The sequence below is a fragment of the Lactuca serriola genome, chromosome 9 (assembly GCF_051521515.1).
Source record: "Lactuca serriola cultivar US96UC23 chromosome 9, Lser_US96UC23_V15, whole genome shotgun sequence".
Lineage (NCBI taxonomy): Eukaryota > Viridiplantae > Streptophyta > Magnoliopsida > Asterales > Asteraceae > Lactuca > Lactuca serriola.
The window spans coordinates 204,321,949-204,349,500 of NC_136416.1; the positions used below are offsets into that span (position 1 = coordinate 204,321,949).

The window sequence follows — 27,552 nt, forward strand, 5'->3', positions numbered from 1 at the left end:
AAGTCAATTTCAACAATGCTTCCTTCGTTCCTTCGTAATAGTTCTTCTTTAAATTCATCCATCTTCATGAAGGAGTCTTCCCACTTACCATACATGTTGGTATAAGCTTGCTCTATCCCTCTAAAAACTTTTAGGTATGGCACATCAACATTGTAAGTTTTCATAATCCAATTTCTAAGCTCATATGGAGAGACCTCCCCATCAGATTTCAACTTGTCAGTAACTACATTAGCAATCCATCCTTAAGTGGCTCGCTTCTTGCCACCCTTGTTGCTGCGAGTGCAAGAATGTACTTCTACCATTTTCTTAACCTAAAAAATGAAATAATCATAAATATATTTTTAATATGAAGCATGTTAAATATAACTTAAGGTGTACACTTACTTCAAAGGTAATTGCATTGTAACACCCATAAAGTTCGAGCCAAAATAAAACATTTTAATTCATTTAAAAACCATTAAGTTCATACACCTGTTTTCAAAATAGTTTAAACATCAGAGTATCTCCCAGAACCATATCATAAAAATCATAAACATGAGGAGCGGTACGATCACGCCTTCGCCTAGCCACGGTCTCCTGAAGTACCTGAAACAATACACTGAAACTGTAAGCCCGAAAGCTTAGTGAGTTACCCCCAAAATACCAACCACAAAACCATACACATATCATATCACATCATAAACAGAACATCCATGCATATCGATTCTACAGTGTGACTGGTCCTCCTGCACCAAGCCTTCAGTCCACCCGGTCCACTCTCTCTCCGAGTCTACAATATGACTGGTCTGCCCGCACCGAGCCTTGAGTCTGTCTGGTCCACTCTCTGAGCCTCGGCACATCTGGTCCGCCCTCTTGGGGCCTTCAGCCTATCTAGACCGCTCGCCGGGCCTTCGGCCTAACCGGTCCGCCCTGGGCATGTTGGCCTACAGCACAAAGTAGGACCCGCCTCAACCCAACCCCAGTCAAATAACCATGTGCACGTAAACATATAATCATATAACGTCTCACAACTAATCAAACATATCCAACACATCACATAGCATAGCAATATCCTAACCAGGATACCGATCTAATCGGTCACTAGCATAGCATCATCCTATATGCTGTAACCCCCGTAGATCCGGGCTAGTCAATTTAGAGATAATAGGGGTCGAAAACGACTTTTCGACTAAAGATTATTTAGAATAAATAATCTTAACCAAGTTGAAGTATATGTTACAAGGTTTCCGTACATATAAAGAGTGCCGAAATCCGAGTTATAACGAAGAAGTAATGACCTGTCGAAGTTTCGCGACGGAACCGACACGACACCGGGAAGTATAAATAGTGAATTTATGATAAAGAAACTTTTATCCTTAATGATCTAAACAAAAGTCATATAAAATGTTAAACCAAGAGTGTCCATAAAAAGAACGCCTAAATCTGACTTCGTATGAGGAAGTTATGATTTTTCTAAGATTTAGCATAGCAGTGCATAACCCGAAAAATCGAATTTTAGATCGGTCGATTTTCAGCCAAAATAATCTAAACGAGGAATGAAGATATCTTTAATAGGAGTCAAACGATAAAAAGACAGTAAAAAATGGAGCTCGTATGCGAAAGTTATGGACGAAGCTTAGTCTCTACTTTTCAAGCGCGACAAATTCGATACAGTTTTGTAAATCCGAGATAGATTGAGAATTAGCCAACGAGGTCTAAATGAAATTTGTAGTACTCGTAAATACCAACGCATGGATATAAATAACGTCAGAAACGGAGCTCGTATGCGAAAGATATGGACGAAGCTTAGTCGCTACTCTTCGAGCGCGATAAATACGATACAATTTTTGTAAATCTGAGATAGAAGGAGAATTAGTCGACGAGGTCTAAATGAAAGTTGTAGTCCTTGTAAATACCAACGCATGGATATAAAGAACATAGAAAACGGAGCTCGTACATGGAAGATACGGACGAAACTTAGCGGCTACTTTACTATAAAATCCTTATAAATAAAGGGTTAACCCTTCATTATTTCTTCACACGATAAGCATTTATTTCTCTCTCTAACTTCTCTCTAGCCTCCCTAAACCCCTCCCAAGTCTAGGGAACCTCCCTAGCACGAGAAGAAATCCCCAGAGTGCCGGACGGCTCCGAGAAGAAAAACTTTCGGCTTGGAAACGCTGCTCCAGCGAAGCCCGGTTTTTAATAAAAACCCGCTGTTTTGTCGAAGGAATTTTTTTTAAGAAGCAAAGCGCTGTCTGAGTTTGGAATCACCACCTTTTCAAGTGAGTGCATAGTTACTTTCATCTTACACATAGATATGAAGTATTTTATATAAATTACGTGCTATGTGTGCATATTATCTGAGTACTTGCTGTCTATGCTAGATGAACGATTTTATACTCGTCGGACATGTCTGCTTGAGAGTGCGTATGGACTAAGTGTGGGGTGGAATAAATTTTCTTTTCTAAATAAATGGCAAAATTTTATAATTTTTGAATTGTTTGCAAGAGACTCGCCGAGTCTGACGATGACTCGACGAGTCGATTCATATTCGAGATAGTTTTAAAAATCGCGACCAGGCTCGCCGAGTATGACCCTGACTCGACGAGTCAATTTTATTTACAAAAAAAAAAAAACTAATTTTGAAATTACTTTTACAACCGGTAACTAGGGTTTTAACCCTAATGAAATCAGTTTTTTTTTCCACACTTCACTTGCCGTGCGCCTCCCTCCCAACTCTTTCTCTCAAGAATTCATCATCTTCTTCAATTTTTCTTCAAGTTTTTCAATTTCCATCACAAAAGGTACTGAATTTCTTCCTAATTTCTGTTAAAGCAATGATTTTTAGATGATCTATGGTAGTAATTTCATAGAATACCTGATTTTGAGTTATAATGAATTTTAGGGTTTTGCTTTTTCATGAATTATGTTGTTTTGGATGATTATTCTTGCCCTAATACCTTATAGACATGTCCCTAGACAGAACCCTTGAGTTAATTTTGAGTTTTCATGGTCGGATTTTGACCGATTCGCCGACTGACTTGCACAGTTCTTGCGACTCGCCGAGTCGTTCATGGACTCGATGAGTCCAGTCGGGTACCCAGGTGTGACTTATTTTTATGATTTTCTGTGTTTTTCTGGGTTTCGTGTTTTGTGTGTTGCAGGGACAATGTTTCACAGAAGTCAAGGTTCCAGTGGACGCCAAGGAGATTTTCCTTGGTTAAATTTTCCTCAAATCGAATCAGCTTCAACTATGACGAGATGGAAGAAGAAATTAGCTGAATTCAGAAAGAAAGAGATATACGTGCCCAACAGAATTGATTGGGATTGGTTGCAAAGTGTGCGTTATGAAGAAGAGTTGGCTCCTTATCTTTTAAAGGAGTTTACTTACGAGGGGGAGACGATGGTTTGCGATGGGTGGAGCTGGGTCTTTCGTATTCAAGAGCCGGTGTACCATGAGCTTTGCCTAGAATTTTTCTCCACGGTATCTGTTCATGGAGGAGATGACTGCTATCACCCGACGAGTGTCAGTTTCTGCCTTGGGGGCGAGTTTCATCAGTGCTCCGTTGTGGATCTTGCTTGTCGGATGGGTATTTATGACCGGCCGGTGGTCTCGACTGCTATTTTCCGCGCCCTTATGGAACGCTCTGACAAGGTGTTCCCCGATGGTGTGACGAGCACGGGTTGGTGGAACACGATTGCTAACAAAGTGTACATTCCGAAGTCAGCCCAGGAGGGAAGCATTCGGTCGCCTACACACCGTCTTATTCATCCCCTTATTTCCACCACCATTAAACAATGAAAGGATGATGACAAGGTTTCTAACCTTGATGTTTTTTACTTATGGAGCATTATCACACCAGACACTTGTTGCAATATTCCTTGGTGTTTGGCTTCATATTTGGCGGAAGGTGCGGTTAAGGATCGCAAGACATCGAAGATTAATGGTGGTATGTTTGTCACACGGCTCGCCAAATCGTTTGGATTGATGACCCGCGGCGCATGGAATTTGATGACGATGATTCCTACCCCTCCATTCAATCCCATTCTTTTTAGGAGGGCTAGGATCATTGAGGACTATGGTGGTGGTCATTATGCGATCCCGCATGATGATCTTGTTGCTGGTCCCGAGGCGCTGGGAAGGAGGGTCGGATCGAGGCGAGAGCGAGATGTAGAGGAGGAACCGCCGATGATTCCGGTGGACAATGATGAAGTACCAATAGATTGGTACAATGTTGAGACGAGGCAGTTGCAAGATCAAATGGCGCGGGGTATCAACTTTAGCAATCAATCCCACATTCGACTTTTTGACCACGTCAATATTCCGCACATCGATGGTGGTAACTTCCCATATATTCCGTCTTGGGAAGAGGTGATCAATGCGAGAAGGAGCGGCGCTAGTGGAAGTGGAGCGGCGCATGATCATGACGATGAGGAGGAGGATTAGTTTCTTTATGTTTTTATTGAACAATTTTTATTTTGTTTTTGTTTTTCTTATTTGGTGTGTTTTGGAATTTGTTAAGACTTTTACTGTTTTGCTTGATGTTTGATTGCCTTGATGATTTTCAGAATTGGATTAGGAGTGCTTGCATAGAAGGGTTTAGAGTTGTAGAGTCAAGAGAGTTATAAAGAGTGAAAGAGAGAGAGTCAAGAAAGGGAAGCGTTAGAGTCAAAGTATCGAGTCCGGTCCCAAGGGACATGAGCAATTGAGTCTAGAAGTTATGAGACATTTTGAAGATTTATTAGAGGCTGGAACAAATGCAGAATGCCAATTTTTATCGTCTAGCGGTCTACTCGTCGAGTGCACTAAACTGACTCGACGAGTTGCCTTGTATTCTCACATATTCGAACCTGTCCGCGCTTTTACTCGACGAGTCACATATATGACTCGACGAGTCATTCATTTTTATACAAAAATGACTGCTGATTGGATGCTGCTGAGTGTACCACTTGACCATTTATTCTTCCATGTCGATTCTTGAAGATCTTACACTGTTTTCCCTGCATATTTGGAGCTGCCACACGAGACGCATGACACCCAAGACATGGATGAGTTGTTCCCATGTCTAAAGTCAAGTGAAGATGGAGTTGGAAAAAAGAGTATCAACCTATCGACTGCTACCATAGGGGAGTTTGTTCCAATTCTCTTTATATTTGCATTTTTATTTTTTTGCATAATATGCAATGAGGGCATTGCATAAAATAAGTGTGGGGTAGGGGGTTGGTCACATATTAGAAAATTTAGAATCCTAATTTAGGCTAATTTTAAAAAATTGTTGCATACCAAAAATATTACTTAGGACTTAATTTAGAAAATTTTGGTAAAAGAAAATTAGGATTCCATGTTAGAATTGTGTTGATAATTGCATGAAAACCCAAATGTTTAGTTGAGCCTATACACGTTCTAATGCATTTATGGCTTCCTTATTCCAGTGAAATCATGGAAAAAAAACACGACCTTGCTCAGCCCGAGGGATGCAATATGTTTAGCAGCCTAAACCTGAAATGTATCCAGGAAAATTATTATCGTTAGCCAATAAAGGTTGAGGTTGAGTGCCCCTGCTTAAGTATGTAGGTTTTTGAGTGAAAAAAGAGAGGTACATGTAAAAAAAGAGAATTGCAAGAAGAGTTTGAAGAATTTTGGAGAAAATAAAGTGAAGATCTAAAGATCAAAATTCCAAGAAGTTCAAAAAATTGAAGATACCAAAAGTCAAACAATAAAGGTGGTGAATTCAAAGAAATCAAAGATCAAATTATCAAGAAAGTGAAGAATTTGAAAAGAGCTACATAGTAGTATCATAAATTGTAATTCTAGATGATGTATGCTTGGGTTTCTCAACTAAAAATACCTTGAGGGTAAGAGGTTTTCTGCGGATGGATTCGGAGGGATGCATAAAATGAGCATAGTTCGGGGTGAGTGGGAGAATGTTTATGAGGATTGTGAGTATTTGGAGTATGGGGGGTTATTAGGAAAACTTTAGACACAAATGTATGCGTTGCGGTCTTGGCATAGTGGCTGGGTTAGATTGGAGTTGTCATATGTGATTCTAATGTTTTAAAATTCAGTTTTGCTTGGGGGCAAGCAAAAGTCAAGTGTGGGGTATTTTGATATGTGCATATTTAGTTCATATTAAGTGTAGATTTTTATTCATTTATTAGGTAAATTATTGCATTTTATGGACAAAAGGTACTTAAAAGTGTTTGAATTATGTTTTCAGTCCAAAAGTGAAGCTCGGAAGCAAAAGGAAGCAGGAGAAGCGGTTGAAAGCTCGAGAATGGAACGAAGAAGAAAAACACTAAAAATAATACCTACTCGGCGAGTAGTGTCGACTACTCGGTGAGTCCACACGAATATTCGAGAAGATAAAGACTCGGAGACCCAAAGACTTATCGCATAGGGGGACTGAGAAATGGACTCGACGAGTCGGAACCTGACTCGACGAGTCGTTTCGCATATATAAAGATAACTTCTCAGAACGATGGGGGAGAATTCTGGAACGATTCAGAAGAGGTTAGCTGTGATTAAAGAGTCAGAAAAACCCTAGAGGACGAAGAAACAAGCTAGAATTCAATTCCGAAGGAGATTTGAGGCAAATTTCATCATTCTACTTAATCTTTTGTTTTTCATTATGGTTAAACAATTAGAATCTGTTTGTTTGCTGTTATTTACTTCAATTATGAGCTAAAACTCTTAAACTTCTGTTTGGGGATACGAAATTGATACTATGGTTTGCTTATTGGTAGGATTAACTTAAAGTTGGTGATTTTTGCTTGCTAAAGAACCTTATGTGTGAATGATAATTGATTTTCTCTTAATAGGAAGGTAATTGAATAGCATGAACATCTATTGATTATCAACCTCATATGCTATGTGACCACTTTGTCATATGTCTAGGATTAATGAACATGAAACTAGAGTTAATAAGAAAATTGAGTAAATTCATGTGTGAGCTTGTGTGATGACCATCAACAAGAGGTTAACTAATGGACCAAATTAGTTAACCATTACAAGTCTAAATTAACCCGAATAATTAATCTAGTGAATTTAATTAAATTAGACAACTGGCCACTGTTTAAGTTAGTTTATTTGCTAAGGATTAGTGTAGTGAACGCGAATCTAATCACTTGAATCGGTAACCAACAAAAGAGTTAATCCATTGCACCATTACCTTGAAATCAACCATATGATCAATTGAGTTGAACTAAGCAGAAGTTCCTTCCCATTATTGAATCTAGTTAATTCTTTGTTTTTCTAAGTTTTAGATTAAGTAATAGTTAGTAAGTTTTCTAGTCTTGTAAAACTAGAGAAAACCCCCTACTTATTAATCAATTTAGATAGAATTAGTTTTTAGTTTTAATTTATCGTTCCCTGTGTTCGATACCCTACTTATTTAACTATACCACAATTGATAGGTCCACTGCCTTCGTGTGTTTATTTTATAATTAAAAGTAGGTTTAAAACTAAGTGAGTTTGCACACATCAGGCTCCAATACAACCTAGATCTTAAGTTGCAACTTCAGATCTAACCTCTAAACCCGAAATGGATCCAAACCAAGTTAAGGAAGCCTCAAAACAACCACCATGGATGACAATAAGGAAAAAGGCTTAATGCAGTGGCTTCTTACCCCAAAGACGAGTCTAAACTGACGTAGACTTTAGATCCACCAGCCCTCTTGATGCTGTCCTCAATTTCCTCCAACTTCTCTTCACAAATTTCTCCTTCCAAGCTTCAATCTTCTTAACAATGGAGCCTCTCACAATTTAGGGTTTCTCTGGAACACTCAGGGAAGATAGAGTCTGAAATGAATGCATATCATTCTATAAATAAGGTGTAAACCCTAAAAATAGGGTTTCATATTCCAGCACCGACTCGCCGAGTCTAGCCCCAACTAGCCGAGTCGGGTCACTTATTCACGCGATCCATTCGCGATTCGACTCGCCGAGTTACCTTTCTAACTCGCCGAGTCTAGACCTCCATTAACACTTAACACCCTCGATCTCTTGCTCTGGAACTTGGGATGTTACAATTCTGTCCCACTTAAATTAGGCTTCGTCCTCGAAGCCTGCTGTAGCACACAATTTCAGATACTATTCCCACAACGCACCTCCCGGTATCAACTGACCCAGGTTCTTCCAAACACTGCTACCAAGCCCCTATAAAGTCCAACTCTTTCTCACAGAGTCACAACAACTGCTTCAAGCCGGCCACCGACTTCTTCCCTGATAACAACACTTATCAACCAATGATCACCCGATGATACTTCCATCCTTCCCAAATCACACAATCACTTGTCTCTTGCAAACTAGATATCACCATGAACCACCGGGTCCTGGCCCGGTACCAACTGCTATCCTTTTACTCGCTTGTCATAACTTATCAAACTTACTACTGGGACTTATCCCTCTTCCTTTCCGAATCCAACTCTTTTCTTTCCGTGCTGACAAGATGACACATCCTTCAGCTCCTGAGCAACTCCCATGATCTCTCCTCTGCAATCACATACACGTGCTGAACGTGCTCTAACATCCTCGGGCTGGAAAAACCCAACACACTGATGATACCTCCAAACATCCCCAGGATGAACTACCGCTACATAGATAACCTCCTGATCACAACCATACCGGAAATCCAAGGCTCCATCCTTGCATCCCTTCCGAACTCCTTTGGTTCTATACCACCGGAAATTCTTCTGCAACCTCAACAGACACCCAATCCGGATGTGCTTCCATACCATTGGGACAATCACAGTGCTCAACAACCATAAGTGAAATACTCTCAATCATTCATTCTCACTATGGCTTTCACTTCCGTGAACCAACACTCCCTCCCAGAATTACATACCTTTCCCTTTCCTTATCCAAGGAAATCTACTCGCCAACCTTGCCACTTTCAGACAAGTGCCACGGTGCTCACACCCCACTCTACACTATCCCTAGTAGAGTAACCGCTACTCCATGCATCGCATATGCTCTGAATCTGCTCGCAAGGACTCTCGGGTCCATGCACTGCCTTTCGATAACATGATCAATATCCGGGGGAAGACTCGCTGCTTGCTACTGCATAGTAGCATACTCAAATCACTTTTCGCATACAGATCTATCAACACTTATAGAGTCTTCAGAATGACTAGACCGCCTTGCCAGGCCTTAGCCAATCTGGACCACTCTCAGAACCTTTAGCATGTTTGGACCACCCTCCAGGGCCTTCAGCCTGTCTGGACCGTTCTCCGAGCCTTCGACTTGACTGGTACGCCCACCGGCCTCCAGTCTCCTTAGACCGCTCATACTATCAATCATCATCCCAACTATTCCTCCAGGGAATCTCCCCCATACATACTGTTCTAGCCCTCTAGGGGTTCCGAACTCTAACTCCATTCCATATACCCAGATCCCAGCCTAATCCTAGGCCTCACAACAACCAATCACCCTATCCGAAATCCTTGGTCTGAACTCCGCCCAATCGGTCTGTCACTTACTCATATCAGCCTACACTCTTGGCTGACCGAAACACTGCTGGATCGTAAACAGCTAACCAAACTCTAACGCTTATCGATCCTCTTGAGAATTTTCCAATTCTCCCCACTTAGAGCACTGACTTCCAAGCACCGGTGACCCATCCGACATCACTTAAATAACCCTACTCACATGTTCCCATTATCCATGAACTGATTCCTTCTACATGAGCAACCTCCATAAAATCACTTCCCGGCATCGCACATCACAAACTCTAAGGGAGTTTGACTCTCCGCTGAACACTTCTCAAAACGCAATTGCTATACCTGACATCCAGACCGAAAATTCTAGTTCCCCACCAACCATCCTCCTGGATGTTAACTAAGTATGACTCCCAATAGCAAAACCCTCAATCATACGATAAACCAGGCGAAAACACGAACAATCACAATACTATGAATCATGCGAACAAGACTAGCAGATATACAATACTCCATAATAATCACAAGATAACAAGATAACAAGATAACAAAATGGAAACATACCCGCAGCTGCATCTGACTCTGCCCTGACCTCCTCGACAGTAAGCTGAAAAGCTCACCCTGAGCCCTCGGAGGCTCTGCTCCGCCCTGGCCCCCGCCAGTAGTCCTCAAAGTGGTCGGTGCTGGAACCTGCACCGGTCTGGAGACAACTTGTGGACAGTTGGCCCTCAAGTGGCCAACCTGATGGCAATGATAACAAATCCTCAAATCCTGAACCGGGGCTGACTGACGGCAATCCCTCGCGTAATGCTCCTATCTCCTACACTTGCGGCACGCACCACCGGACCTACAAACTCCGGTATGACCCTTCCCACACTTCTCACAAGTGTGGCTACCCTGACCTCCCAACCTGGAATCAACGGTCTTGGACCGTTTCGGCGCCGGCTGCGACTGCACCGGGGCCTGCCTCTGTTCTCGCAACTGCAACTCAATCTCCAACTCACGCCGCCGAGCGGCCTCCTGTAACTCCAGCAAAGTCTCGCACCTCTGCGTAGACACAAACTGCCTGATATCCCTCTTGAGCATACTCAGATATCGGGACATCTGAGCATGCTCCGAAGCAAACTCAGGGCAAAACATCGCTCTCTCAGTGAACATTCTGGTGATCTCCGCCACCATCTTTGAATCCAGCTTCAGCTCCAAGAACTCCTAAGCGAACCTCTCTCTCTCAACTCGCAAAACATAACGGGTACTAAACATCTCACGAAACTGATCCCAAGAAATTGCAGCCTGCTACGCATCCGAATAAGATCCCATGGTTAACCTCCACCAATCCTTCGCCCCGAGCCTCAAAAGGTTTAAAGCACACCTCACCCTCTGATCCGCAGGGCATGAACACGTGAAGAAACAGCCCTCCACGTCTGACAACCATCTCAAAGCAATGATCGGATCCTGAACTCCATCGAAAGTAGGGGGCTTCGTATTATCGAAGTCCCGATACTGAAAACCTCGACCGGTTCCTCCCCCTGCCGTTGATACAGCCGCTGTAGCCGCCTCCGCAAGAGCTGCATAGCGCTGATCCAAGTACTCAACCATGGAGGTCTTGATCGACCCAAACATCTCCGACAACTTAGCCCGGAACATAGCAACAACCTCATCATGCAGGATCTCACGAATCCTAGCATCTAACTCATCCGTACTCATCTGACCAATGACCTCGGGTAGTACTGGTCCATCCTGACCATCCTCTCCTGATCCTGATCCCGAACCGGATCCTGCACCGAGACGTCTCGTAATCTCCATACTGAAAAATACGCCACAAGAATATTAGGCATTCCTCATAAAAATCCCGAGAACTAGCTCCCAACGAAACCCTAGGGGTTGTGACTTCCTTGATACGCGTATGGGTCCTGTGCTTTTAGTAGTACGAGCCCATACTACCTTCCACACCTACCCATATTTGTATAGAGTATCACCACAACACGCTAAAAATAGCATGTACATAATGAACACCCGACTCCTAGAGGAGCACCACTGACCCATAACCGACCCACCGGTCTCACGCAACCCTCCCATCCATGAAACTTCCACCAACCCTGCAGCACTAGTGTATGCTAGTCATACATAACGCTAGACCTTATAGACTTTCGAATATCCAATCCTACCCTAAGCTCCCAATCATTCAAGAACAGAACATAAGGTCAAATCAAACATTCTCAGGCTATAAGATCTTAATTATGTATAACCATGATGCATACGCTAAATAACTACAGTAATGATGTCAATTTCATACAAAGGAAAACCTAGGCTAGCAGGCATCATAGAATCATACAATTCTATCATGCAATCCCTGAATATCCCTAGCCTAGTACTAGCATGCTTTTCTAACATATCACATAATTAAACAACTTGTATGGTATTTTGGGGTCTACTTACCGGCTCCGGCTGATCGTACCCTCTGCGTCCTCCTTTACTTATTTCGAAAAACCTTTTGAAAACCATTTTGAAAATCCCTCCTTGATTTGAGACTGGATTCACACGAATGTTCATCCAATTCACTCAAACCAAGGCTCTGATACCAACTTGTAACACCCATAAAGTTCGAGCCAAAATAAAACATTTTAATTCATTTAAAAACCATTAAGTTCATACACTTGTTTTCAAAATAGTTTAAACATCAGAGTATCTCCCAGAACCATATCATAAAAATCATAAACATGAGGAGTCGTACGATCATGCCTTCGCCTAGCCACGGTCTCCTGAAGTACCCGAAACAATACACTGAAACTGTAAGCCCGAAAGCTTAGTGAGTTACCCCCAAAATACCAACCACAAAACCATACACATATCATATCACATCATAAACAGAACAACCATGCATATCGAGTCTACAATGTGACTGGTCCGCCTGTACCAGGCCTTCAGTCCACCCGGTCCACTCTCTCTCCGAGTCTACAGTATGACTGGTCCGCCCGCACCGAGCCTTCAGTCTGTCTGGTCCACTCTCCGAGCCTCGGCACGTCTGGTCCGCCCTCTTGGGGCCTTCAGCCTATTTGGATCGCTCGTCGGGCCTTCGGCCTAACCAGTCCGCCCTGGGCATGTTGGCCTACAGCACAAAGTAGGACCCGCCTCAACCCAACCCGAGTCCAATAACCATGTGCACATAAACATATAATCATATAACACCTCACAACTAATCAAACATATCCAGCACATCACATAGCATAGCAACATCCTAACCAGGATACCGACCTAATCGATCACTAGCATAGCATCATCCTATATACTAGGATACCGACCTTACCCAGGTCTCTAACATATACCATCCTAACAACCAGGATGCAGACATAGCAAAGCAATAACATAACAACTACTACCCGAATTTCCATCCGATAAAGGGCCGGCCTTGGTGCCTTAGACCTTGTTGATATAGTGAGGATAACTCACCTGCAACTACCGACTTGAAGAAATAAGACTACGCTGCTCCGACCACCAACACGAACTCCACCACTGATCATTACCAAATAACCAAAACCAATGAACACCAATAATTACCAAAATACCCTTGGAAGTCAAACTGGTCAACCCTTGTTCCAAGTCAAAGTGAACCTTCCTGGTTGACCCTACTCGCCGAGTCACCCGTTGACTCGTCGAGTCCCTATACTCATAAATTCCCAATCATGACTCAACTCTCCGATTCACCCCAAGACTTGCCGAGTCCAACAATCTTCGGGTCTCATCCTGCTCAACACACCGAGTCATCCCTCAACTCACCGAGACACGGCTCAACCAGAAATGGTTAGGATTCCACGACCAGACTCGCTGAGTCCAAGAACAAACTAGCCGAGTCCAAGGCAATCTTCAACAGACTCCCCGAGTTGTTCTTCCAACTCGTCGAGTCCCCATGTGACATCTTCATTCAGACGATCACAGTCCATTCCATTGCTTCCAATACATAGATCTGGACTCCTAGGGCCAGATTCACACGTAAAGTTTCCAACTTTACGTGCATGCAAGGCTCAACAAGCTCCAACCAAGCTGCAAGAAGGTTTTGGGACAAAGGCACTCTCAAACAAGCCCAAAGACTGATGCTTTCTGCCCTTATGGCTCCAGTACAACCTAGATCTGAAGTTGCAACTTCAGATCTAACCTCTAAACCTGAAATGGATCCAAACCAAGCTAAAGAAGCCCCAAAACAACCACCATGGATGACAATAAGGAAAAAGGATTAAGGCAGTGGCTTCTTACCCCAAAGATGAGTCTAAACTGATGTACACTTTAGATCCACCAGCCCTCTTGATGCTCTCCTCAATTTCCTCCAACTTCTCTTCACAAATTTCTCCTTCGAAGCTTCAATCTTCTCAACAATGGAGCCTCTCACAATTTAGGGTTTCTCTGGAACACTCAGGGAAGATATAGGCTGAAATGAAGGCATATCATTCTATAAATAGGGTGCAAACCCTAAAAATAGGGTTTCATATTCCAGCACCGACTCGCCGAGTCGGGTCACTTATTCACGCGATCCATTCGCGACTTGACTCGCCGAGTTACCTTTCTAACTCGCCGATTCTAGACCTCCTTTAACACTTAACACCCCCGATCTCTTGCTCTGGAACTTGGGATGTTACATGCATCTTGTGTAATAGAAGCATGAATTCTCCACTCGCACTCTAGGTTTTCACACCTTGCTATGAATCGTGTCGGGTCGCTTTTTTGAATGTAGTAGTTAAATTCATTTATGACTGCAAAGTGGTTCAAAGCTCTCCTAAAATCAACCACATTTTCAAATTTTGAGCTGACTTTCATGCTTATACTATTCTTACTAGATGAGTAAACTACGTCATCATCATTAATTATATCATCTTCATTATCAGAACTGAGATGACTATGATAGCTTTCTTCACTAGGACAATGGTCAACATCATACTCATCGTGTGGTTCATCTCTGTTGGCACACAAATGGTTAGTATGATTATTGGAGCCGATGTTATTATCTGTTGTCCCATAAATGGTTACTTGTTTCTCGCTTCCATACATGCCAAGCATAGCCATGAACTTTTCATCAGAATCAAGCACAATAAGGGATTTTTCTCCGCATACTTGTCAACATAAAAAATAGAATCTGTCGTCCCGTTCATTGTGGTTCCTCGGCCCTGCTAGCCATTGTTCTTTGATGAATAACGTTTTACCACTTCTTCATGTACTTGACTAAACTTGTATAAAAATGTGTCTATGTGGATACATTTTTGAGAGCCAAAGCAATATATTTGCCCACAACTATTCTTCGTTAGCCGAAAGTAACCTCCATATTTCAATTTTAACTTGAACTTGGATGTTGGTATATGCCTGAAATTGAAAATTAATTAGAGAAACAATCATACAATTTAGTAAATGTCTAATTGAATTAACATTAAGATATTTGCATAAACATACTCGATTATTGGAGATGTAGCCCTGCTCTCCCATATGGGTTTTGATGTATCATGAAGGGTAGTATCTTCTATTTGAGAATGATCTTCCGACATTGGTTTGTATCGCCTCTAAAATATAATATTAAGTCGGCGATAAGAAAACAAAAAAAGATATAAAGGTATAAAAACACGACTACAAACATCAACATTGCATATCATTGGCACAATAGCTAAGTGTAGCTGATTCAGATATAAAGGTATAACATGATTCAGATATAAAAGTATAAAAACACGACTACAATTAGTTTTCTTCATGATATAATAAAATCATCAGACAAATTATATGCACCTGCAATAAGTCTAGGAACCGTTGAACAAATCAAACAACAACATAATCAAAATTAGTTTTCTGGTTAGTGTCTTCCCATGAAGTCATGTTTTGACATCAAATAGGTTTCTAGTTAGTGTCTTCTGTTTTGAAATCAATCAATTTTCTTCATGATATAATGGAATCATTGACAAATCAAACAAATTATATGGAAAAGGAATGATGAAACTGATACAGGGACTTCACCAATTCCAGAATCTTGATGTGTAGTTGACATATTCATCAGTTGTAATCCCCAATTGAATGTTCAATTGACAAAAAAAAATCATAAAATTCTGATTACTGCAATAAGTCTAGAAATTGTTGAACAATCAAACAACAACAACATAATCAAAATTGAGGAACGGGAATGGATTCAGTTTTAATTACCTGTGCGTGTGTGTATGCAACTGGAAGCACGATTGACTGGAAGCATGATTGATTGGATGCGGAAGCAACGGTCGACAATGTATGGAATAATCGATTGTGATGCTGATTGGAGGTATCGACAACAGTGGCTTGATCATGAATTGTGGGCAAAACGCTATGATCTCTAGTATGTAATCTATGAATCATGAATTGGAGATTAGGAGGAAGGGTATTGTTGTCCATTCATAATGTATGTTATTTATAATGATTTAATATTATGAAAAACAATTATAAATAAATAAAAAATACCAAAAAAATAGATTTGGGTATATATGATATTAAAAAACATTAGGGAGGGTAAATACGATATTTAGAGTTTAGTCTGGGCAAATACGATATTTAGCTGTTTAGGTTAGTCAATTCAACAACAGTAAAACCAATAAGAGAAGTAGAAGCTTCATTCTAAACAACACACATGATCTCTTCTCCCTTATCAATTATTCGTACAACCAATTTATACCGATATAAAAATGTTGATAAGTATAACATATAAAAACTACTTTCGATTGGCGAGTGTTATCAATTTTTTTTTGACAACTTAAACAAAAATAATGACCATCACGCATAGTAACTATTGTGATATGTCAGAGATGGTAGGATTGAGATCAAGGGTGGGTGTTGAGCTAGTTCCTTCTCCTGATATCACAGTATAAAAAAAGAGATGATCGTTAGACAACGTCCAGGAGTGGTTCCCAAGACGAAGCTCCAACGATCAAGTTAGAATTGATCCGGAGAGAAGATAGAGAATGTATGAGAGAAAAAGAGTCCAACTGATTTGTTGAGCCTTCCTTTGTGAGACGAGATGTGGCGAATCCGTATTGAAGGATCCTCCATCACGTCTTTCTATCTCGTTCCCCCATTGGATAGAGGGGAATCTTCAATATAATGATGATTATGGCTATCGTCAGATAGGCAAGTGGAGCTCTCTGATTGGATCCACGTTTTCCAGGGTATTTCTCCTGGGGAGAAGAGGGTAAGGTGCAGTTTTGCCCCTTAATCGCCATACAAGTGAGTCCATGTAGGCGGAGGCCCGACCTTGGCCTCTGACTGGGTATAACCAGACTCTAACTAGGCGAAGCTTGGCGCTAGTTTGACTTTTCTTCTTTAACATTTTTCTGAGGGATACGTTACCAAGTCCCTTAGGCTTGTAGGCGTATGCGTTATCCTGGTAGCGTCGCCGTTTGAGCCAACATTACAACACGTGTATGTGTGCGATTATTTTTGGCATTCAACAGACTTAGACAGTGTTGTCGATATGTGTCAGATCCATCATGAGACGGTTCGTGACACCAGTTTTACCTTTAAAATCCCCTTTACTAAAGACCTTTCACCTTTTCCTTATTTTCTTGCTTTTGTTGTAACGACTCAGGCATTTTGTGATTTTTTCTTTTTCATCATTCATCTATTCTTAACGATGGATCGTTATGGCAGAGTCCCTACTGTAGAGAAATTCCGACTATTGCAAGAACAATTTGGTTTCTTGTTAGAGCATGACGTGATGATTCCAGCGAAGGGATCATCGATCTATGACAGACCTCGAGGGAAGTGGGGGTTCATGTCCCTCTGTTCGAAGCGGGGTTACGCCTACCAACGTCTGACTTCTTTGATATGATTGTGCACCTAAAACATCACCAAATACGACCCAAAAATTTCGTTTTCAAATCATTATTAAAATCATAAACCATCCAATATTATAAATAAAACCGTGAGTCATGTATTGCAAAATATCATAAAATCTGTCACATAACAAAAATCTCATAACAAAACATCAGAGTAAAACTCCCAGGCTGAAGACTGTGGTGTGTGCCATGTGATTATCCCGAGCCATTCCCTTTGCTAGTGGAAGTACCTGAAACCAAAACTAAAACCGTAAGAACGAAGCTTAGTGAGCTCCCCCAAACTACCACATACCATACACATATAACATGCAACTAAGAGATACGGGCCCCGCCCACACTCATGGAGATACGGGCCACGCCCACACTCCGTTAACTAGGAGATACAGCCCTGCCCACACTCCGCTGGCTCTGAGATACGAGACCCACCCACCCTCAGCTACAGCGAGATACGAGCCCCACCCACACTCGGCTGCTATGAGATACGGGCCCCGCCCACACTTAGCTGTTATGAGATATGGGCCCCGCCCACACTCAGCTACCGAACAACATACAAGTACCACACAGACAACAAGTATAACTAATTTTATTAATCAGGCATATATCCATAATCAAACTAAACTATGAGATACGGGCCCCGCCCACACTCGGCTACTATGAGATATGGGCCTCGCCCACACTCAGCTACTAACATATCATGCTACGGGCCGGCCTTGGAGCCTTAGATTTGTTCCTACTAAAGGGAAACTCACCTCGCAAAACTGAATGCTGAAAACTCAAGTGAGGACTCCCTGTCCGCTGCTCCGACGACTCTCCGGCTATCAAATCCATAATAACACTTAATCACAATCTGATAATCCTACTTGGGGGTAAAATGACCATTTATCCCTGGTCAAAGTCAATGTCTCAGTCAAAGTCAATCTTTCAGGTTGACCTAACTCGCCAAGTTGGCCTATCGACTCCTTGAGTTCTAGAACTAAGAACCCTAAAATCACGACTCGACTCGCCAAGTCACCATATGACTCGTCGAGTTCCCACGCTACCCATCAACGCATCTGGACGAACCAACTCGTCGAGCCGTCCTCAGGCTCACCGAGTCCTGACATAATCAGAAAAGGGCAAACTCATCCAACTCTTCGAGTTCCTTAACATCTCGCCGAGTCTTATGAACATCATCGGGGTTCCTTCATCGGACTCGTCGAGTTCCCATATGAACTCACCGAGTCCCTTGCAGATCTAAACTAAACATTGGTTTCACCCTTCTACAGCTCCAAAATATAGATCCAGGTCGTTTCCATGGTCCATTTCTATAAAGTTGGAGACTTGATGGCTTTGCACACCTTAATTGGACCCAAACTCAAGTTATAGCATCCTACTTTCATGAACATGACTATGGTTTGGATAAAAATGGTTTCAAGACCTCTTTTATGGTTCTAGAGGCTAAATATCATAGAGAAGTGGGATTGCTTAGTATACAACCCAAGAGAAACAACTTATCCTACTCAAAGGGGTCAAAAGACCCATAAATCAACACTAAGGAGATCTAAGCTATGGATTGACAAGTTGAGAACCTTTTACCTCAAAAGGCTGCCAAAGATGGATGGAATCCTGGATCTTGATCTTCTTCCATAAGCTTGATAACTCCAAGATCTTCCAAGTCTCTTCTATATCACAAAACACACTCAAAATCTCAATAATCTCTCAACAATGGAACTCACAACGAATCAGGGTTTTGGGGGGAACATGGAGGCTGGTAAGGGAGGCCCAATGGGGATTAAGTGGCTTAAATAGGGTGCAAAACCTCAAAAATAGGATTTCCTCCTGGCAGACCTACTCGTCGAGTCTATTCTTGGACTCACCGAGTAGACCTTTTAAACCCCACATCCTTTCTGGCATCTACTCGACGAGTTAGGGCTACCAACTCGTCGAGTACTAACTCGTCGAGTAGCTCAAAAGTAAATACTTAAATGATTTAATTTGTGTACCAGGAACAGGGTGTTACAGCACCACTACAACTTTTCTGTTGACGAATTAACACTAAGTGTCGTCAATAAGATTGTGGGCTTCGAACTGATCTGTTGTTCCCTGGGCTGTATACCCACTTGTTGGGCCTTCAGTTACTTCTTTTGTGCGTCTACAAACTCTAGCGTCAGCACATTGGCGAAAAGGTGAGGCATTCTTCAGTTGATCTCTGAGCAAGATAATTCGAAGAAAAATTGGAAGAGACAATGGCTTTGGGTCAACTGAAACCTTGTGGGGTACGGGTTTCGTAAGACCCGAGACTTTCCCGACCGTCTTCCCAAACTATTCGGGAATAACCCAGTTCATGGCAAACAGCTGGGAAACATTACTGTCGTCGAGGAGAACTGGAAAGATTTCATCCTTGCCGCAGCTAACATGAGTGTTGCCTGGAGGGATCTTGGGAAGATGGCGCAATTATTCATCGTGAGAGATGGTATTCGCTCATCTCCCCCCCCCCCCTTTTTACAAGAATAAGAACAAAGTATTTTATTGGGCTGTCAATTCTCATGCTTGGTGTTTGTGTTTGTAGGTGCCGAAGCCAAGATTTGCTTGGAGATGGCCTTGTGTGGCCATTATCGGGGTAAGCTTTGTCACCAGGAGGTTGACCAAGCAGATCGACTTGAACTGTGTACTTTGTGCTTTGTACTTGGTATATGAATGCTTTTTCTGTATTTTGCATTGACCAGTGATATCCTTAGACTAGGATTATTTGACATTTCTACTGTAATTCTTTGCTACATATTCCCTTGTTCTAGGGTTCGCATTAATTAGCTAGTGTGTATTTTGGACGTCGTGTAACCGCTATAGTTGGCTTATATGCTTTCGATAGCCATTGAACTGTATGTTTAGTCGGGTTTCTTACGTTAATTCGTGAAATGATAGTCTATGTTCTTTGCTATATACTTTAAGGTTTAGCTACCTGCGTTTTGGCAGAGATCGTCACCTCAAGACCTTTTACTATCTGATTTTCAGGGGAAAGGTTATGAATCTTTTTAGGACCCCTATTTTTCATGCCATTAATTAAAGTTTGTACATTCTCAGCTCTGAGATGTTATTGACAAGTTTTAGGCAAATATTATGATTCTTTGAGGCCTATGGTTGCATCCTTGTATAGATTTTGCTCAAGTAGCGTAGGTGATCAGCCCTTGTTGTTACTTGGAAAATATGCACGACCTCTTCACTTTGTGTTTATGCAATTGGTTGAATAGAATTATGGAAAGCTCTTTTAAAGCAAAAATTATATTCACTTTAAAAAGGAAAAACATGAAACATTAGACTCTAAATGACTAAGTGCGAGGGCGCGGACCTAGTCTCCGCGCTGGCACTTGGAGTATAGTTATCCTATGCAGAGTTTGGCCATACTCCCTTTTCTCAGCCTTTGTTTTATTTTTGTTTGGGCGCTCTGCTGTGGCTTCTTCGTCATAGACATGTGTCCTTTTCTCATTTCCTCCAAGTGTTTCTTGCTAACTTGGGGTTCCTTTTTATTTCCACTATCGGGTCATGGTGTGAATTTCTTCCATCACTGCCTGTCGAACTATCTGGGGAGTCTAGGGTGCAACCTGTCCTGTTGAATGTTGTGTTTTTGAAACCGGTGTGATATTTCTGTTGTTTCTTTTCTTTAACATGGGCAACGTCTACCTCTCTGATTTTCAACTAGGTATGAAAGAGCCGAATTTCATCTTCCATGCTTTGCTGATGCTCGCACTTCCCCTTTCCCTTGGCCCAATATGTGTTGTGACCTTAGGGTGTGCCTCCCCTTGACTGGGTGAGAATGTCGCTTGCCATTTTCTGCGCGTGCCAATTAATCTTTCGTTTCACATGGTTATTTAGGGTTTTGTTGTTATCATTAGTGACCCTACTTGGATCCCCTCTATAGTGGAGCTTGCGTGCTAGAGTGATTGATGCTCCGTTACTATCTGTGTTTTTACCAGTGCCTGGATTCTTCACCCCAAAGGGGTTTTGTTCATCTTCAAGACCGGTGAAGAGGTGATTCGAGTCTCGAATCATTGTTCATTTAGGTGTGGCTTGGCCACTGATTTCAGGCTGGACTGGTGCTCCTGCCCACAAATAGGCATTCCCATGTCTTGCGATTTTGCTCTAGGGCCTGGCTGAACTATCTTCGGATCAGTGTTTGCTTCTTTTTGTGACTGGGATGTTGCGAGTGGTCTGAATGCATCTCTGTGTCCTTTCCGTGACTGGGATGTTGCGATTTTTGCTTCGCCGTTGATTTCCTTTGTCGATTCTCCACTTTTTGAAAACTTTCTCTTTGACACGATCTGATTTCCTGCTTTGTTTCTTGTTGGGTACTGCATTCATTATCTGGCCTTGTTGCTACGACTGTCGCCGACCCATCTCTTGTGCTGAAATTGAGAATGTCATGGAGGGTGGACGGAATTGCTTGTAGTTGAAATAGTGCAGGTCGGCCCAGTAGGATATTATGTTCTGCCGGATAGTCAATGACCCAAAGCTCGAGTACTCTCGTTATCTGCTCTGCCCCATCATGACTGACTAGTGTAAATAGGAGCATGATTGTGCCTGCTGACTAGATGCCATGACCAGTAAACCCAACTAGTGGGCCCTGTGGTGGTTGGAGGTACTTTTTCCACTCGATTGGCAACCACCGAAGGTAGTTCTCATAGATTACATTGACCATGCTTCCATTATCAATGTATACATGCTTAACACATTTTTGACTAATGAACCCTATGATGTGTAATGGGTCGTTCGGATCCCAATGTTCTGGGATCACTCGTTGAAAAGGCTATGTTAAGCATGTTTTGATTGTATATCGTCACACTGGCTTGTTGGCCTTGACAATTGTTGCATGGGCGAGGCCCATTGATGTTTACTATCTCTGGCCTCTTATCATGGCCCTTTCCCCCGTCATTTTGATTTCTAGGTTGGTGTTGGTCGTCATCAAATTTTGTTCTGAGCCCTTTTGCGATGTCAACTATGTTTCCAACCAGCTGCTTCTATTTTTTTGTTTAAAAAAAGAGAATTGAGTTACAAAATCTGGTTGACAGAAACTATAAATTGTAATTTGAATTGTATTCATTCCAAATGGTCAAACAAAATATGGAAAGTTGACGACTAAAGATGAATGAAGTTGAGCTTTAAAACGTACCATTTGCTATGACTTTTAAATTTACGTCACCTGTTTAAAAGTACCAAATACATTTTAATTTTACAATAAAATATTATGAAAAAGAATAGAAAAAAGGAAAATAAATTCTAAATTGTTTTATTATTGAAGGACAACTCTTATCTTTGAACCCATTTATGTAGATTGCCAAAATAGAATACTGGTGTAATACATTGCAATTTGTAGTTTATAAAAGCTAAACACTACTACAAAAAAGGGCATTACCGACGGTAAAAACCGTCGCTAATCCGTCGCTAATGGGCTCTACCGACGGAATTGTAACAGACCAAAATCTGTCGGTATATTCTTGTCGCTAATTTTTTGTAACGGATTTCAGACGGCTACTACAAAATTTTAGCAACGGATCTTTCCGTCGCTAAATAGTAACAGATTACCGACAGAACAGGTTTTCAACAGATTACCGACGGAACATGTTTTCAACAGATTACCGACGGAGTATACAACTATTTTAGCGACGGATTTCTGCCGCTAAACCGTCAGCAAATATAAATTTATTTTTTAGAAAATAATTGCATAAAAATCCACATTCTTCTATATTAAATGCACACAAATGTAATAGAAAAACACAAAGCTCAGAAAAATCTAATTGAAACATTTTTAAACATAAATAATAGGTAATTCTAAACAACTCCTATGCAAAAAATGTAACAAGAAACACTAAACTCAGAAAAATCTAATAGAAACTTTTTTAAACATAAATAATAAGTAAATATAAACCACTCCTAGATAAGGCTTCTGTTCCTGCCTTGTCGGAAAATGGATGCCCAAAATCCCTAGCTGTGCAGTTCTTACCATCAATCTGTAAAAAAAAAAAAAAAATAACTTTGCATCATGAGGAATACAATCAAGGAAATGAACATCAGCACTATGTACTTTTTCAACCTATTCTCAAGAAACTAGTTTTTATAGTGTTATAAATTAACTACTATAAAAAAAAAAATAAAAAAAAAAAAACTAAAAAGTGAAACAAACCTTTATGATCGAGTTTGTTACTTGTCTGGCAAGAATCATGGTCAACACCATAAAAATCCTGTGCACTTGATAAACATACACAAAGTTGAACACAAAGTTTAATTGTTTAGAGTTTAGGCTAGTATCATTCTCAAGAGCAGGACTGATTTAACACATGGCATTTATGCAGAAGTGATAACTGTAAATGTATAAAACATTAGAGTTCTTAAATTACCTCAAATAATCACTTTGCTCTGTAGGGATCCAATAAGCAAAATGAGCTGACTCTAGATAGATAGACACTGCAAATGCACAGACTAAAAATGAAAAAAATGACCATTCTAGCACATGGAATTTATGTAAAAGATCATTTTCTAAGTTCACATATTTAGGCATTTTGTATAATCTACAAGTACACATATAAAAGTAGCATGACTGAATCTGTGATTGAAAGTTGCTAAAAAAAAGTGAAAGCAACCTTTAAAACACCAGTAGCAAGGCCATTCCAAAAGCTGGAATCCAAAGACTCATACAAACACCTAAAATATGACAAAATAATGTAATAAAAAATCTTTCAGGTCAAAATATTTGGTCAAGATTATCATATGTTGTAACTCTTTCAGCTAGATCAACTTACATTAACATATGTTGGAGTTGGAATTGGAGTAGAAGGGATTTCCAACTATAGGCTGGATCCTCTATCAACTTTTTTTCACTTTTGTATCATAAAAATATCTCCAATTTTTTGCAAGCTGCATAACAGGTTATATGAAACTTCTTAACATAAAGGTATCGACTATCGAGTACCTTTGGCTAATGGCGAAACTCATAAAATCTAGAAGCATACTTGCAAATTTGCGATCGATATTTACACAAACTAATTTAAGATTTTATTAAGTGCAAAATACTTACTGAGGGTGGAGCATTGTTATGAATAAGATAGAGGATTTAAAGTCAAACCAACAGCTCTGCTTGATGGGTCAATGAACAAAATCCGAGCATTGACCTGACATCAGAAAAACTAGTTAAGAGATAGATTACAATTTTAAGGGTATGAAATTTTACCTTCTTATTTTGAGGGTACTCATCTTTCCACTTTTAATCAGGAAGAGTTTTTCCAAATGAAATAGATCAACCTGTGAAAATTGGAAAAACAATCACATCAAAAATTGATTTCATTGCTTAATTATAACTAAAATTAAGTAAACATTTGAGATTTGCAAGGATGCAGTTTATGTAAAGAAGGAGAGTAGGATGCCATTTTCAAGAGTTGAAAGCACATAGACATTAACCATCATGCCAAGAACATGCAGATTGAATGGAATGCCTTTAAGATCGTCTGTTTGTATAAGAGAACCAGAATGTAATAAGTTTTTAAAAAGAAGCTTACCATTAAAGTAAAGAATGAAATGACAAATACATATCACACATTTCGCCACCTCATCGACATTAAAACTAAGATTAACGACTTTACGGGTTCTATCAATACTCTTTACAACTCCTTGTAACCATGGTCTTCAATGTTTTCACATATCCATTGATGGCCTGCAAAGTAGATGGTAAAACGTATAAAGACAAAAAAGACTTTCAAGAAGGTAACAAAAGTCTGAAAATCAGTAAATCACTCACTGAGATAATTACAAAGGATGCAGTGAAGGCATGATTCTTGATACATCTGAAACACTTAATCAGTGCAACTAGAGTGGTCAATGTCCTACAGAACATAACCAAGAATCAATGTCAATAGCTCATATTTCAAATTAAAATTTTGATCGATATAACAAGATATGTGTATTCCTTACCCTCCATGAAGACCATTCACCTTGTCCTTGTTAGAGTTGGGCCATATGTCCTTGTTAGATAGGAACTATGTCCAATGAATATATATATATATATATATATATATATATATATATATATATATATATATATATATATATATATATATATATATATATATATATATATATATGATAGTGAGACAATAGAGCATTCATATCATGATGAACCTGAAAGATAGAAAGATATATTATCATACATATTGAAGAAATTGTGTTAGGTGACAATCAAATTATGCTAATCCGAACAATCTCCATCATATTTTTCAGGAAGTACATTTTCATTACGACATATGAAGTCGTTCATTTTCTATAACTATTTGAAAGTTTTGTAGGTTGGAGAAGGTAGAATGGAGAGCTAATAGTTCCATTTCTAGAAACAGGACAACAATTTGACGCAGACTAAATTTAGGAAAACTAAATTAGGAATCTATAGTTAACTTTCACGACTTCGAATCAATCACAACAATGAAAACTAGAATTACCGTAGGATGCAGATCAAGGGTAGGATTAGAGTCGCTAAACAGGTACTTGAAGAACGTCTCGAGATTGAAACTCGTGCGATGGAAGATATCACCATAACTGCTTGCGCATCCTCCACGGTAGTTTTCTCTTGTTTCTGAACTTGAACAAGGAACCACTGAAAGTGATCCACCTTCATGATGCCGTTTTCTGAGTATTACTCAAACAACGACTTGATTGACGGCGGATCTTCCATGGTATTAGCTCTGAGTATTGCTCAAACAACTTGCTCCAAGTTAGGGCTTTTTTTACCAAAATCTGGAGAAAAAACTCAAATCGCCTCCAAGGATGAGGTCCATAAGCTGTACCGACGACTCCATTAGCGCCGGCAGCTTCGATCGTGGCGGGAAGAGAGAGCCGGAGTAGCTGTGGGCGGGCGATGCATTCTGGCGTCTTTCACAGCGATAGGGAGTAAATATCTCTTTTCCCCTTTGGTCAAGTCCGATGTTCGTAAAAGTTAATAGAAACGAGTAATTTTCAGGGAAGGCTGCCCTTTGTCTTTTGCAATTTTACCAAATTGCCACCGATATTTAAATAGAAAAAAATTGTAATATCACCAACCAATTACCGACGGAACGTGAAATTGTTGATTTTCCGTTGGTAAACCGTCGCTGTATTGCAACGGAATACCAACCAAAAGTGTTAGGTCGTTAAACTGTCGGAAATCAGTCACTAGAATCGTCATAATCAAGTTTTCTTAATCCGTCCGAAATCCGTTGGTGTTCGTCGCTATTACTGACAGATTATTCCGTCGCTAAAATTCTGTCGCTAATACCTTGTTTTCTAGTAGTGAAAGCAGAGTAAACACAATAGTAAGATTAGAGGTACATACTTGGACTTAATAAAGAAGAACACATGTGCTGTAGTTAACAGTTTCCATCCCATAGGTATGTGATCTTTTGATTGTCTGCATGCATAAGGAAACAATAAACTTATGAAAAAGATTTTCTCGTTTAACCTAGTGGAACAACAAAGAATTGTAAATCAATTAAAGAATTGTAAATCAATTAAAACTACACTTGAATAGCATTGGAGATACATACCAAGCTTCTAGCTTCCTTCTCTTGATTTTTTATGTGTATGCTTTGTGTGTGTGTGTGTTGTCGGAGGAATAAATAGGAATGAACAACATAATCTTAGGAATTAGTGGTAATTATCCTCCCAAATAATTGTATCAATATCTGTTAAGCAATAAAATAAAAAGTTTGTTTATGATCAGTTATTTTTTAATACAAGATGTGTTATCGGAGGAATAAAAAGTTTTGTTCTTGTCAATTAAGGCTATCAAGATCTTTGGGTGAAAATGCCCCGGTAGCAAAAAGACCATTTATGCCCTTTGATCAAGAACTTATGTCAACATATAACAATTAAATTAAACCTCATGTGTATCTTACCTGATTAACTGCAGAGTGGGTTTCAGGAAAGTCTAGATATTTTTTCCTTAACCGACCTTTTTCCATGAGAAATACAACAGGTACACGATGATAACTGAGAAAGAACCATTCAGAATGTCAAAATGTGGTTATATATATAAATCATATATAACACGATGATAGTCATTTATATAACTAAAACTAACATAAAAGTCAAGAACTTCAACAAAGCTCAAGATTTAATGCATCTACTGATCTGTTTCAAACCCGACCCCCCTAAAACAATTTGCACGTCTTCTTCTTATGTGATTCAAAAATAAAAATCCTCAAAAAAAACTAATTCAATCAATATAGATTAAGACATAAAATCAAAATATGTTTCACTTTCTAGTATATACCTGGGCGAATTGTTGGTTTCCATGGGCAGAAACACCAAAGGGGAG

The 27,552-nt window shown here is 40.3% G+C and overlaps 1 long non-coding RNA gene across 3 annotated transcripts; it reads right to left on the reverse strand.

The window, feature by feature from the left end:
• Positions 1–22,997: 22,997 nt before the first annotated feature.
• LOC145075514 (uncharacterized) lies at positions 22,998–26,193 on the reverse strand. Of its 3 annotated transcripts, XR_013692449.1 has the most exons (11): positions 25,700–26,188; positions 25,179–25,385; positions 25,006–25,090; positions 24,767–24,921; positions 24,442–24,512; positions 24,289–24,382; positions 24,014–24,128; positions 23,855–23,915; positions 23,612–23,678; positions 23,398–23,462; positions 22,998–23,224 (listed from the first exon to the last, which is right to left on the reverse strand). It is a non-coding gene; the product is annotated as an uncharacterized LOC145075514 (long non-coding RNA). The 3 variants fall into 3 exon arrangements; XR_013692450.1 differs by having other exon boundaries at positions 23,612–23,693; positions 24,442–24,921; positions 25,700–26,193; XR_013692448.1 differs by having other exon boundaries at positions 24,442–24,921; positions 25,700–26,192.
• Between the last annotated feature and the right edge of the window lie 1,359 nt (positions 26,194–27,552).